The 13,355-nt window shown below is 40.3% G+C and overlaps 2 non-coding genes across 2 annotated transcripts; both read right to left on the reverse strand.

The window, feature by feature from the left end:
• Positions 1–811: 811 nt before the first annotated feature.
• Positions 812–915, reverse strand: LOC112746425 (small nucleolar RNA R71). Its single transcript, XR_003174311.1, has one exon. It is a non-coding gene; the product is annotated as a small nucleolar RNA R71 (small nucleolar RNA).
• Positions 916–9,983: 9,068 nt separating this feature from the next.
• Positions 9,984–10,087, reverse strand: LOC112746426 (small nucleolar RNA R71). Its single transcript, XR_003174312.1, has one exon. It is a non-coding gene; the product is annotated as a small nucleolar RNA R71 (small nucleolar RNA).
• Between the last annotated feature and the right edge of the window lie 3,268 nt (positions 10,088–13,355).

Consider the following 13,355-nt stretch of genomic DNA (forward strand, 5'->3'; position numbering starts at 1 on the left):
AGCTAACTAGATTGAGCAATTTTCTCTTGCTTTGTTAATTCTGTTCTAATACTTGTTGAATTTTAATTTCTGCACTTGGTTACATGCTTTCCTTCTTTATGCCTTTAAATTCATGCAACTAACTCACTGACTCACTAACTGTTTGAATTAATTCCTCAATTGAGCTAACCATACTCTTCCATTAACCAAGAGTATTTTACCTGTTTGTGTTTGAGCTGTGTTCTTGTATGACAGGTAGGAGAGGAGAGACATCAACTCCTCCATATACCGAACCGAAAAGGACCCTTCATAGACTTAGAAGGGAAGCAAGAGGGAAGAGAGTAGTGGGAGAAGAGGAATCTGAAGGAGAATCTGAGGACAATTTTGAGGAAGCTCTAGATCTCAACATGGATAGAGAAGTTCACAACCATGAGAGAGCTGATGGAAACAATGCCATTCCTGAGAGGAGGGTTCTTAGTTCATACATAAACCCAACCTCTGGGAATTGTGGTAGTAGCATTCAGAAACCACCCATTCAGGCCAACAATTTTGAGCTCAAGCCACAGCTAATATCATTGGTGGAAAATCATTGTTCCTTTGGAGGAAGTGCTAATGAAGACCCAAACCAACATCTCACAAAGTTCCTGAGAATTTGTGACACTGTGAAGACCAATGGAGTCCAGGAAGATGCCTATAAACTGCTCTTGTTCCCATTTTCACTTAGGGACAAGGCAGCTAAGTGGCTGGAATCATTCCCAGGGGGAGTCTAACCACATGGGATGAGGTGGAAGGCAAGTTTCTGGCATGTTTCTACCCTCCACAAAAGGTCAATAGGCTTCGATCTGAGGTCCAGACTTTTAGACAACAAGATGGTGAAACTCTCTACGAGGCATGGGAGAGATTCAAGGACTTGACAAGGAAATGCCCACCAAACATGTTCCATGATTGGGTGCAATTGCACATCTTCTATGATGGGCTCTCTTATGAATCAAGGAAGGCTGTAGACCATTCATCAGGAGGTTCATTGAACAAGAAAAAGACTGTGGAAGAAGCCATTGAAGTGATCGAGACAGTGGCTGAGAATGAGTACTATTATGCATCAGAAAGGCACAACACTAAGGGAGTCATGGAGCTGAACCATGTTGATACAATTCTAGCCCAAAACAAGGTGTTTGCCAACAACTAGCAGAGCTTACCAGGCAATTAGAAACAAAGCAAGTGGCTGCAATACACACACAAGATCAAGAGGAAGTAGGCATTGAAGGAGGTGATTGGGATGAGGTTAACTATGTGGGAAACCAACAAAGGCAATCATATGATCCACACTCCAACACTTACAACCCAGGCTGGAGAAACCACCCAAACTTTGGGTGGGGAAACCAACAAACCCAACCACAAAACCACAAACCTTACAACCACAACCAACAAAACAATTCCACATACCAAAACTCCAACCAAAGATCATACCAAGCCACACAAAACACTTACCCCAATCATCATATCATGGCCAAAATAATCAACATACCCAACCTAATCCGAACCAACAATTTCAAGATCAATTAAACCGGATGGAAGGAATGATGGCAACCATGAGCCAAGACATAATTGAATTGAAGAGCTTCAGGGATGATGTGAGAACTACCTTAAGAAACCATGGTGAAAAACTCAAAAGGTTGGAATCTCAAGTAGGAGAGCTATCTCAACAGGCACCCAAATCAACTGCAGTGTTCCTAGTGACACAGAAAGAATCCTAAGGGGAACAAAAGAGAGTAAGATGGGAAGAGTGCAAGGCCATCACCATATTGAAGGAAGTCTCAGAAGAAGAGGAATCAGGTCCTCACAGCATGAACCAGAAATCTTGAAAGATGATGTGGAAGAAGTTAAGCAGGAAGGTGGAACTGAGCAAGCCAAGGATCTGCAAAAAGGCATGATGGAAGTATACCAACCAAAAGCACCATTTCCTGAGAGGTTAGGAGAGGTGAAAAAAGGAAAACCTATTCAAGGTTTCTAGAGACATTTAATTCTCTGCATGTCAATATTCCCTTTCTTGAGATTCTTCATCAAATGCCCACACACATCAAGTATTTAAAGGAATTGTTAAGCAAGAAAAGAGTTTTGAAGGGAGGACAAACGGTAACAATGAACAAAGAATGCAGTGCTCTCATCAAGAAGGACACACTCTCTAAGAAAACGGACCCAGGAAGTTTTCATATCCCTTGCATCATAGGGGAAACAAAAATTGACAGAGGATTCTGTGATCTAGGAGCTAGCATAAATGTGATGCCTCTAACTCTTATGAAGAGGCTACAACTGAACGAGGTGAGATCCACTGATGTAATCATACAACTGGCTGACAAAACTCAGAAGCAAGCTGAAGGGGTAGTTGAAAATGTGCTGGTGAAAGTGGGAGATTATTATTTCCCCACGGACTTTGTCATTGTGGACATGGAGGAAAGCTATTTACACCCTATCATTCTGGGCAGACCATTTCTAGCCACTACTAGAGCGCTCATAGATGTAGAACAAGGAGAGCTAATTCTGAGAATACATGATGAACAGCTCATTTTCAAAGTCTTCAAACCTGCATCTGAGCCTGAACCAGAATCTGAAAAGCCTAAAGATGATAGTAGTCATCCGTGTTTGGAGGAAAGTAATCCAGCAGCTGAGACTCTAAAACAGTCATTGGAAGGCAAACAAGAGTTGCAAGAGTTAGAGCCACAAGAATCAGTGGAAACAGATCAGAAGGATCCTCCTGACATAAAGGACAATGAAGAAATCCTCAAGAGAAAGGGAAGAGTGATAGGGAGATTGCCAAGAGGATGGAGAAACAAGAAAATTCCCACTGAAGGTTTTTCTCCGGGAGATAAAGTGGTCTCAAGTCATTATCTGCCAATCCCACCTGGCCTCAAGACCATTCCTTCCAGCTCCCTCAAGTGTTCACAATCAAGAAAGTTCTTTCTATGGAACATTTAGAGGTCATGAATGAATCAAGAGGGGACGTTTTCATAGTGAGAGGAGAGGACGTCAAGCACTACAATCCACCCTAGCAAGGGACAACCGTCAAGCTAGTGACGTTAAAGAAGCGCTTCATGGGAGGCAACCCATGTTTTTAGTATCCTTAATCTTTAGTGCTTTGCTTTACATCTAATAAAGAATGGTTTCTTATGCATGAACTTGAATCCTCAGGACAACTATTGATTAAGTGCACTAAACCGTGCATGTAAATTACAATTGGTCTCTAAGTTTGGTGTGCCTGATGGCACTCCCAAATCTTACTCAAATTGAATTCCATCTTTCATTCAAGGTGCACAACCAAACATTAAGTTTGGTGTTCTTTTTGAACACAGTTTATGAAAAGCAAGAAGTTCCTCTGGATTTCAAAATTCATGACAAGTATACCATTCACATGTTTTAATGCTTTAGTTTCAATTACTTAGGGTAGTCACTTTGTTTAGAATCAAAGAGCCAAGGTGACTATGATTTATTAGAAATATGCACACTCATTAAGGACAACCAATATGGATTTCATGTCATCAGGAGACTTAACCAAAAACTAAGTTTGGTGTCCAAATAATAAGTGTGCATACATGTAGAAGTCACGGCTATAAGCTCATAAAGACAAGCATTGATTTACATGTGCAAATACTATTCATAATTCACATGGACCGAAAAATGATAGCAAATTTGTTTGTTTGTGCAGGTACAAAAGAAAAGACAAAAATGGAGGAAAAAGACAAAGGGAGGTACGTGCTTGGTCAAAAAGAAAATTCATAAATCTTTGAAACTAACACATGGGAAAAGGAAGTTCTGCAAGAAAAGAAAGCTACATGTACAACCTAATGCATCCAGAATACTTCCAAGAAAATGAAAAGCCAATCGTCCTTATCTACAATTCATATATTTACCATCAAGCCACCCTTCACAAACCACCCTAGCCGTTCATTTTTCACTCATGGGCACTATAAAGAACCACTTGGGGAACGAGTCCCACACCATCAATCCTCCTTCATACACTTTTTCCTTCATCATAGCATAACCATCTCTTGCCGAAAACAATCTCACCACACCTCCAACAACACTTCTTGCTTCACCTTGTCAACTTTAGTTGTCACTTACCAAAATGGCAGCTTCATCTAGCCACAAAAGAAGAAAAGACAAGCAGCCAATGGAGGAAAACAGGGGATTCGATGCATGGAGATACAGATCAGTGTTCCATGAGATTCAAGCCGAATGGATGAGACCTAAAACGGTACTAGCTGAGGTCCCCTTTGAACTTGAAAAGGATGAGTTCCCAGGTGTTTGGGAAAAGATCAAAAAGAGGAAGTGGGAGCTCCTAACTAAGCCAATCACTAGAATCAACATCAACTTGGTGAAGGAGTTTTATGCAAATGCAGTAAGGGAGGATCAAACCAAGAACCCCACATACAAAAGCTATGTGAGAGGGGTGGAAGTTGACTTCAGTCCCAAGGCAATCATGAAAACTCTTGGCCTGAAAAACATACATTTCAGCCAAGCAAGTTATGAAGAAAGGATGAGAGGAGAACCTGACTATACAACTATTGCTGAAGACCTTTGTGCCATCAGAGCTGAATGGGTGAGAAAAACAAGAGGGGCTCCAAGAGTCTTGAGAAGGGGAGACCTAACACCTGAAGCTAAAGGGTGGTATGCAATAGTTAGGAGATCCATCCTACCCACTGCAAACTCTTCAGAAATAGTCCCTAAAAGAGCCATCTTACTACATTGCATTATGGTTGGAGGAGAGATCAAAGTTCATAAACTCATTGCTGAACAGATACAAGAGTTTAGTGAGAAAAGTGACCCTGAATCCTGGCTTCATTTCCCTAGCACCATCATTAGACTATGCATCGATGCCCAAGTACCACTTGAGGATGAAAGACCTAATTGGCTATATCCTGGGCTGGCCATAACTGCACACAGAATGACTCTTGGCCCAACTCCTCCAAGACATACAAGAAGAAGAAATGAAGAAGGGCAACAAGTGGAAGCCGAGCAAGAAGCAGAACAAGAAAGACAGGAAGGAGAAGACAGAGAAGAAGAGCAAGAAGAGCAAGCAACTCCTGAAAGAAGACAACGAATTCCCAGAGACCCCATGGATATGAGCAAAATGCAGGAAATCATGGAAGGAATGTCTCAACAATACATGAGGTCTCAGGAAAGACAAGAAGACTTTCATCTAAAAATGATGGATATGCAAAGGAACTTTGAATCAAGATTCTTTGATCTGCAAAGGGAACAAAATCTACACTTACAGGAATCCTTCAGCCACATATGCCAACACCAAGATGCCAATGTCTTGGCAATCAAGGAAGCCACCACTGTACAGAATGCAAGATACTCAGTCCAAGCTGACTACAACATCAGTTCGCAAATCAAGCTTAACTACATAGGGGAACATCTACACAAGATGGACCCAGCATTCCCAGCTTATGATGAGTATTTCAAAGGGAGGAAAGAAGGAGAAATAAACAAGGCAATGATCCTTGAAAAAGGAGTGGAAGAAACGATGAAAAAGGCTGGATTCTGGAAAAAGCTCATAAGAAAAGACAAAGGAAGCACAAGTGGTCAAAAAGAGGCAGGAAGCAAGAAGAAGCAGGATCCCAAGAATTAAGAAGAACCAAGCAATAAATAAGAGGTGGTCTCGTTCCTTAATAATCAAATGATAATTGGTGAATTGTCTTTATGAACGTGTTTTCATCATAAGTCATTTAAGTGTTAGGTGGAGTTTTTTTTTTATGAGTCGTTTTTTTTAGTATGTGTGTTTGTTAAGTGCTTTGAATAAAGTGAATGCCTAGATGTTTGGATATAACTTCACCTTCTTAAACAAGTGCGTGCCATGCTTGTTCTGTTTCCAAAAATAAAAGAAAAGTTTGAACAAAAGTAACTTGGCTAAATTAGTGACAAATCAAGTAGAATTAAGTGGTGGTATGCATGCTTGATTGTTTAGTCACATCACTAAAATTAGAGTGTAGAATTATCATTTTTTATGTAGAAGTAAAAATTGTCTATGGATCTTGATGAATAAATGTCTTTGGCCATGAAAAAGAAAGAAAAAGGAAAAGAAAAAGCCACGGAAAAAGGCAACCAAAAAGCAAAAAAATTGAGAAAATAAGCTAGGCACCAATGGTTTGAACTTCTGAGACAAATGCCTGTGGTGTTTATGTATTAAGGATATGCTTGGATGAATAGGTTCTGAGGAGTGTTTCAACACTTGGTAACTTGGGTTAACTAACCCGGGATTATCAACCAAAAGTCCATTATCAAGAGCAACCTAAATACAAAACATTTAGTCACACAAAGAGGTGCTGGGCACCAATGTCTCAAGAAGAAATGTGAACTAAAATGCCTAAAGTGGATATGTGTAGTGCACTGTTAAGAAAAAGAAAATGCCAAAGGCTTGTGCAACACATGACACTAAGCAAACAAGGAGCAAAAGAAGCTCCAAGAAAAAGAAAAGAAAAACAAAAAAAAAAAAAGAAAAGTGCCAAAGACATAAGAATAACAGGAGTCCATAGCAATTTTTGATGGATGCAATGAAAAAGTGATAATCCTACCTGATAAGTATGAAAAAGTGATGCTGCAACTTTCTGCATAAAACCCTTCTGATGAACTTCAAATGCTTGCTAATATAGCCAATGTAATTACTCTCTGTTCATACTTTCTTCTCAAATAACTCAGGACTTGCTTAGGGACAAGCAAGTATTAAGTTTGGTGTTGTGATGCCAAGGCATCATAGGCTAGTTTCACTAGCATTTTTCTGTTAGTTTTAGTTGTTTTATGCATTTTCTTGAGCTTAAAGTAACCAAAAATGGTTAAATGAAGAACAAAGTAATGAACCATCCAAACAATATGATTTTGATGCAAATTCCATGAGTTTTAGTTGTATTACTTAAATGCTATGAATGAAAGATTTCTCATGAAATTTTGCAAGACTTTGATGCAATTGTTTGGATGATTTCAGGGAAGAAGAGGCTAAGCAAGGAAGCAACAAAATCAATAAAGGAAGCTTGAATATCACATGTGGAGTTTAAGTTCCAGTTTAAGCCTAAACTGGAGCTTAAACGCCAAAATCATGAAGGATAAGAAATGCTGGGATTGAAGTTTAACCTCCAGTTTGACCTCAAACTGGAGGTTAAACGCCAGAATGAAAAGCCTCACTTAAGGAGCATTCCACGTTTAACCTCCAGTTTGACCTCAAACTGGAGGTTAAACGCCAGAATGAGTATGCCACCCAGGGAGGAGTTCCACGTTTAACCTCCAGTTTGACCTCAAACTGGAGGTTAAACGCCAGAACCAGGAAGAGTACCAGGGGCCATTCCACGTTTAAGCTCCAGTTTGACTCAAACTGGAGCTTAAACGTGTTCGATAGTTTTTTCACTCCAGGGTTGCTCTCTCCATCTCCACGTTTAACCTCCAGTTTGACCCCAAACTGGAGGTTAAACGTGTTCGACACCTCCAGGGCCACCATTCCAAGCTTCCACGTTTAACCTCCAGTTTGACCTCAAACTGGAGGTTAAACGTGTTCGACACCTCCAGGGCCACCATTCCAAGCTTCCACGTTTAACCTCCAGTTTGACCTCAAACTGGAGGTTAAACGTGTTCGACCTCCAGGGCTGCCCTTCCTATCTCCACGTTTAAGCTTCAGTTTAACCTTAAACTGAAGCTTAAACGTGTTCGACTACATGACTCTCCAGGGCTACCTTCTTCCATTTCCACGTTTAAGCTTCAGTTTAACCTTAACTGAAGCTTAAACGTGCTTCTACAAATGGCCTCACTGGAAGTGTCTGGCGTTTAAGTTGCAGTTTAAGCTTAAACTACAACTTAAACGCCACTCTTGAAAAGGGTTTCTGGGCCAAAAATATTGTGATTTAAGTTAGTCTTTGAGCACAATTATTAACTTAAACTTACTTTGGTATGAAACCCAATTGAATATCATGGTTTATGGGATTGGGCCTGAAGGATTGATGAGTTTGAAATCTCAATTTATTGAGTCATGTGTCATTATTTGATTATCACTAAGTTGGCTCAATAAATGTTACAGGATCTGGATCAACAACCTCATCAAGATTATGGATCATAAACCCAAGGCAAAAGGAAAGCAAGGAGAGGCCTCAAAGCCCAAGAAGCACAACTGAAGCTCAATATAGAAAGTGTATAAATAGGATAGAAGTTAAGTTAGAGAGGACTTGGGACTTTCACTTTTAGCCAGTTTTCCTTTCTTTGTAATTGAATTCAGAGCTATGACTCACTAAACCCCCTTTCATTGGGTTAGGGAGCTCTATTGTAATTCAATGAATCAATAATAGTTTATCTTCTTCTTCAATCTTTTCTCTTGAATTTTGTTAGAAAGCTTCTCGATCTAATTCCATTGAGTAGTTGTCTTGGGAAAGAAACTACTCATACTTGGAATCCTTCGGAGCCTTGGGAAAGGAATGGAGGATTCATGCTAGAGAAGCTTTCTCACAGTGGATTGGATTGGGGTTTGGATGGATATTGTGACATGTAATCCTACCAAATTGTGGTTCATGAAATTGTGTGGTATAATCAGTGATCAAGCATCATCTCTTCTTATGAACATTTAAACCAAGGGATTGGGAATTTGTTTGTTTTTAGAGAGCATTGGTGAGCCAAGGAATTGGGATCCAATCATATAAGATTGCCAAGCAAAATTCAATGAATGCATTGGTTGAGGAAGAGATTTACATGTTTTGATTCGGAGATTTCAATATCTCCTAAACCCAATGAATTCCCCATTTCTGATTTCCACTTTCTCTTTACATTCTGCAATTCAATTCTTGCAATCATCCCCATTCCCTTTTAATTTCAGCAATTTACATTCTGCTCTTTAATTCATGCAATTTAAGATTCAGCCATTTAATTTTCTTGTCATTTACTTTTCCCGCCAATTTTACATTCCGCAATTCTCATCTCAAATCTTGATTCCGCTCAACTAGAACACACTTCTAATCCGAATTGCTCACTCAACCAATCCTTGTGGGATTCGACCTCACTCTATTGTGAGTTTTTACTTGACGACGATAACCGGTGCACTTGCCGGAAGGAATTTTGCCGATCGTGCAATTTCCTAAATCGTAGCATAACACGTTTATGCGCATCAAGTTTATGGCGCCGTATGTGGGGATTGGTTTTCGATTGACAATTCTCAAATTGGAAGCTAACTAGATTGAGCAATTTTCTCTTGCTTTGTTAATTCTGTTCTAAATACTTGTTGAATTTTAATTTCTGCACTTGGTTACATGCTTTCCTTCTTTATGCCTTTAAATTCATGCAACTAACTCACTGACTCACTAACTGTTTGAATTAATTCCTCAATTGAGCTAACCATACTCTTCCATTAACCAAGAGTATTTTACCTGTTTGTGTTTGAGCTGTGTTCTTGTATGACAGGTAGGAGAGGAGAGACATCAACTCCTCCATATACCGAACCGGAAAGGACCCTTCATAGACTTAGAAGGGAAGCAAGAGGGAAGAGAGTAGTGGGAGAAGAGGAATCTGAAGGAGAATCTGAGGACAATTTTGAGGAAGCTCTAGATCTCAACATGGATAGAGAAGTTCACAACCATGAGAGAGCTGATGGAAACAATGCCATTCCTGAGAGGAGGGTTCTTAGTTCATACATAAACCCAACCTCTGGGAATTGTGGTAGTAGCATTCAGAAACCACCCATTCAGGCCAACAATTTTGAGCTCAAGCCACAGCTAATATCATTGGTGGAAAATCATTGTTCCTTTGGAGGAAGTGCTAATGAAGACCCAAACCAACATCTCACAAAGTTCCTGAGAATTTGTGACACTGTGAAGACCAATGGAGTCCAGGAAGATGCCTATAAACTGCTCTTGTTCCCATTTTCACTTAGGGACAAGGCAGCTAAGTGGCTGGAATCATTCCCAAGGGGGAGTCTAACCACATGGGATGAGGTGGAAGGCAAGTTTCTGGCACGTTTCTACCCTCCACAAAAGGTCAATAGGCTTCGATCTGAGGTCCAGACTTTTAGACAACAAGATGGTGAAACTCTCTACGAGGCATGGGAGAGATTCAAGGACTTGACAAGGAAATGCCCACCAAACATGTTCCATGATTGGGTGCAATTGCACATCTTCTATGATGGGCTCTCTTATGAATCAAGGAAGGCTGTAGACCATTCATCAGGAGGTTCATTGAACAAGAAAAAGACTGTGGAAGAAGCCATTGAAGTGATCGAGACAGTGGCTGAGAATGAGTACTATTATGCATCAGAAAGGCACAACACTAAGGGAGTCATGGAGCTGAACCATGTTGATACAATTCTAGCCCAAAACAAGGTGTTTGCCAAACAACTAGCAGAGCTTACCAGGCAATTAGAAACAAAGCAAGTGGCTGCAATACACACACAAGATCAAGAGGAAGTAGGCATTGAAGGAGGTGATTGGGATGAGGTTAACTATGTGGGAAACCAACAAAGGCAATCATATGATCCACACTCCAACACTTACAACCCAGGCTGGAGAAACCACCCAAACTTTGGGTGGGGAAACCAACAAACCCAACCACAAAACCACAAACCTTACAACCACAACCAACAAAACAATTCCACATACCAAAACTCCAACCAAAGATCATACCAAGCCACACAAAACACTTACCCCCAATCATCATATCATGGCCAAAATAATCAACATACCCAACCTAATCCGAACCAACAATTTCAAGATCAATTAAACCGGATGGAAGGAATGATGGCAACCATGAGCCAAGACATAATTGAATTGAAGAGCTTCAGGGATGATGTGAGAACTACCTTAAGAAACCATGGTGAAAAACTCAAAAGGTTGGAATCTCAAGTAGGAGAGCTATCTCAACAGGCACCCAAATCAACTGCAGTGTTCCCTAGTGACACAGAAAAGAATCCTAAGGGGGAACAAAAGAGAGTAAGATGGGAAGAGTGCAAGGCCATCACCATATTGAAGGAAGTCTCAGAAGAAGGAGGAATCAGGTCCTCACAGCATGAACCAGAAATCTTGAAAGATGATGTGGAAGAAGTTAAGCAGGAAGGTGGAACTGAGCAAGCCAAGGATCTGCAAAAAGGCATGATGGAAGTATACCAACCAAAAGCACCATTTCCTGAGAGGTTAGGAGGAGGTGAAAAAAGGAAAACCTATTCAAGGTTTCTAGAGACATTTAATTCTCTGCATGTCAATATTCCCTTTCTTGAGATTCTTCATCAAATGCCCACACACATCAAGTATTTAAAGGAATTGTTAAGCAAGAAAAGAGTTTTGAAGGGAGGACAAACGGTAACAATGAACAAAGAATGCAGTGCTCTCATCAAGAAGGACACACTCTCTAAGAAAACGGACCCAGGAAGTTTTCATATCCCTTGCATCATAGGGGAAACAAAAATTGACAGAGGATTCTGTGATCTAGGAGCTAGCATAAATGTGATGCCTCTAACTCTTATGAAGAGGCTACAACTGAACGAGGTGAGATCCACTGATGTAATCATACAACTGGCTGACAAAACTCAGAAGCAAGCTGAAGGGGTAGTTGAAAATGTGCTGGTGAAAGTGGGAGATTATTATTTCCCCACGGACTTTGTCATTGTGGACATGGAGGAAAGCTATTTACACCCTATCATTCTGGGCAGACCATTTCTAGCCACTACTAGAGCGCTCATAGATGTAGAACAAGGAGAGCTAATTCTGAGAATACATGATGAACAGCTCATTTTCAAAGTCTTCAAACCTGCATCTGAGCCTGAACCAGAATCTGAAAAGCCTAAAGATGATAGTAGCCATCCGTGTTTGGAGGAAAGTAATCCAGCAGCTGAGACTCTAAAACAGTCATTGGAAGGCAAACAAGAGTTGCAAGAGTTAGAGCCACAAGAATCAGTGGAAACAGATCAGAAGGATCCTCCTGACATAAAGGTCAATGAAGAAATCCTCAAGAGAAAGGGAAGAGTGATAGGGAGATTGCCAAGAGGATGGAGAAACAAGAAAATTCCCACTGAAGGTTTTTCTCCGGGAGATAAAGTGGTCTCAAGTCATTATCTGCCAATCCCACCTGGCCTCAAGACCATTCCTTCCCAGCTCCCTCAAGTGTTCACAATCAAGAAAGTTCTTTCTATGGAACATTTAGAGGTCATGAATGAATCAAGAGGGGACGTTTTCATAGTGAGAGGAGAGGACGTCAAGCACTACAATCCACCCTAGCAAGGGACAACCGTCAAGCTAGTGACGTTAAAGAAGCGCTTCATGGGAGGCAACCCATGTTTTTAGTATCCTTAATCTTTAGTGCTTTGCTTTACATCTAATAAAGAATGGTTTCTTATGCATGAACTTGAATCCTCAGGACAACTATTGATTAAGTGCACTAAACCGTGCATGTAAATTACAATTGGTCTCTAAGTTTGGTGTGCCTGATGGCACTCCCAAATCTTACTCAAATTGAATTCCATCTTTCATTCAAGGTGCACAACCAAACATTAAGTTTGGTGTTCTTTTTGAACACAGTTTATGAAAAGCAAGAAGTTCCTCTGGATTTCAAAATTCATGACAAGTATACCATTCACATGTTTTAATGCTTTAGTTTCAATTACTTAGGGTAGTCACTTTGTTTAGAATCAAAGAGCCAAGGTGACTATGATTTATTAGAAATATGCACACTCATTAAGGACAACCAATATGGATTTCATGTCATCAGGAGACTTAACCAAAAACTAAGTTTGGTGTCCAAATAATAAGTGTGCATACATGTAGAAGTCACGGCTATAAGCTCATAAAGACAAGCATTGATTTACATGTGCAAATACTATTCATAATTCACATGGACCGAAAAATGATAGCAAATTTGTTTGTTTGTGCAGGTACAAAAGAAAAGACAAAAATGGAGGAAAAAGACAAAGGGAGGTACGTGCTTGGTCAAAAAGAAAATTCATAAATCTTTGAAACTAACACATGGGAAAAGGAAGTTCTGCAAGAAAAGAAAGCTACATGTACAACCTAATGCATCCAGAATACTTCCAAGAAAATGAAAAGCCAATCGTCCTTATCTACAATTCATATATTTACCATCAAGCCACCCTTCACAAACCACCCTAGCCGTTCATTTTTCACTCATGGGCACTATAAAGAACCACTTGGGGAACGAGTCCCACACCATCAATCCTCCTTCATACACTTTTTCCTTCATCATAGCATAACCATCTCTTGCCGAAAACAATCTCACCACACCTCCAACAACACTTCTTGCTTCACCTTGTCAACTTTAGTTGTCACTTACCAAAATGGCAGCTTCATCTAGCCACAAAAGAAGAAAAGACAAGCAGCCAATGGAGGAAAACAGGGGATTCGATGCATGGA

The sequence above is a fragment of the Arachis hypogaea genome, chromosome 14 (genome assembly GCF_003086295.3).
Source record: "Arachis hypogaea cultivar Tifrunner chromosome 14, arahy.Tifrunner.gnm2.J5K5, whole genome shotgun sequence".
NCBI lineage: Eukaryota > Viridiplantae > Streptophyta > Magnoliopsida > Fabales > Fabaceae > Arachis > Arachis hypogaea.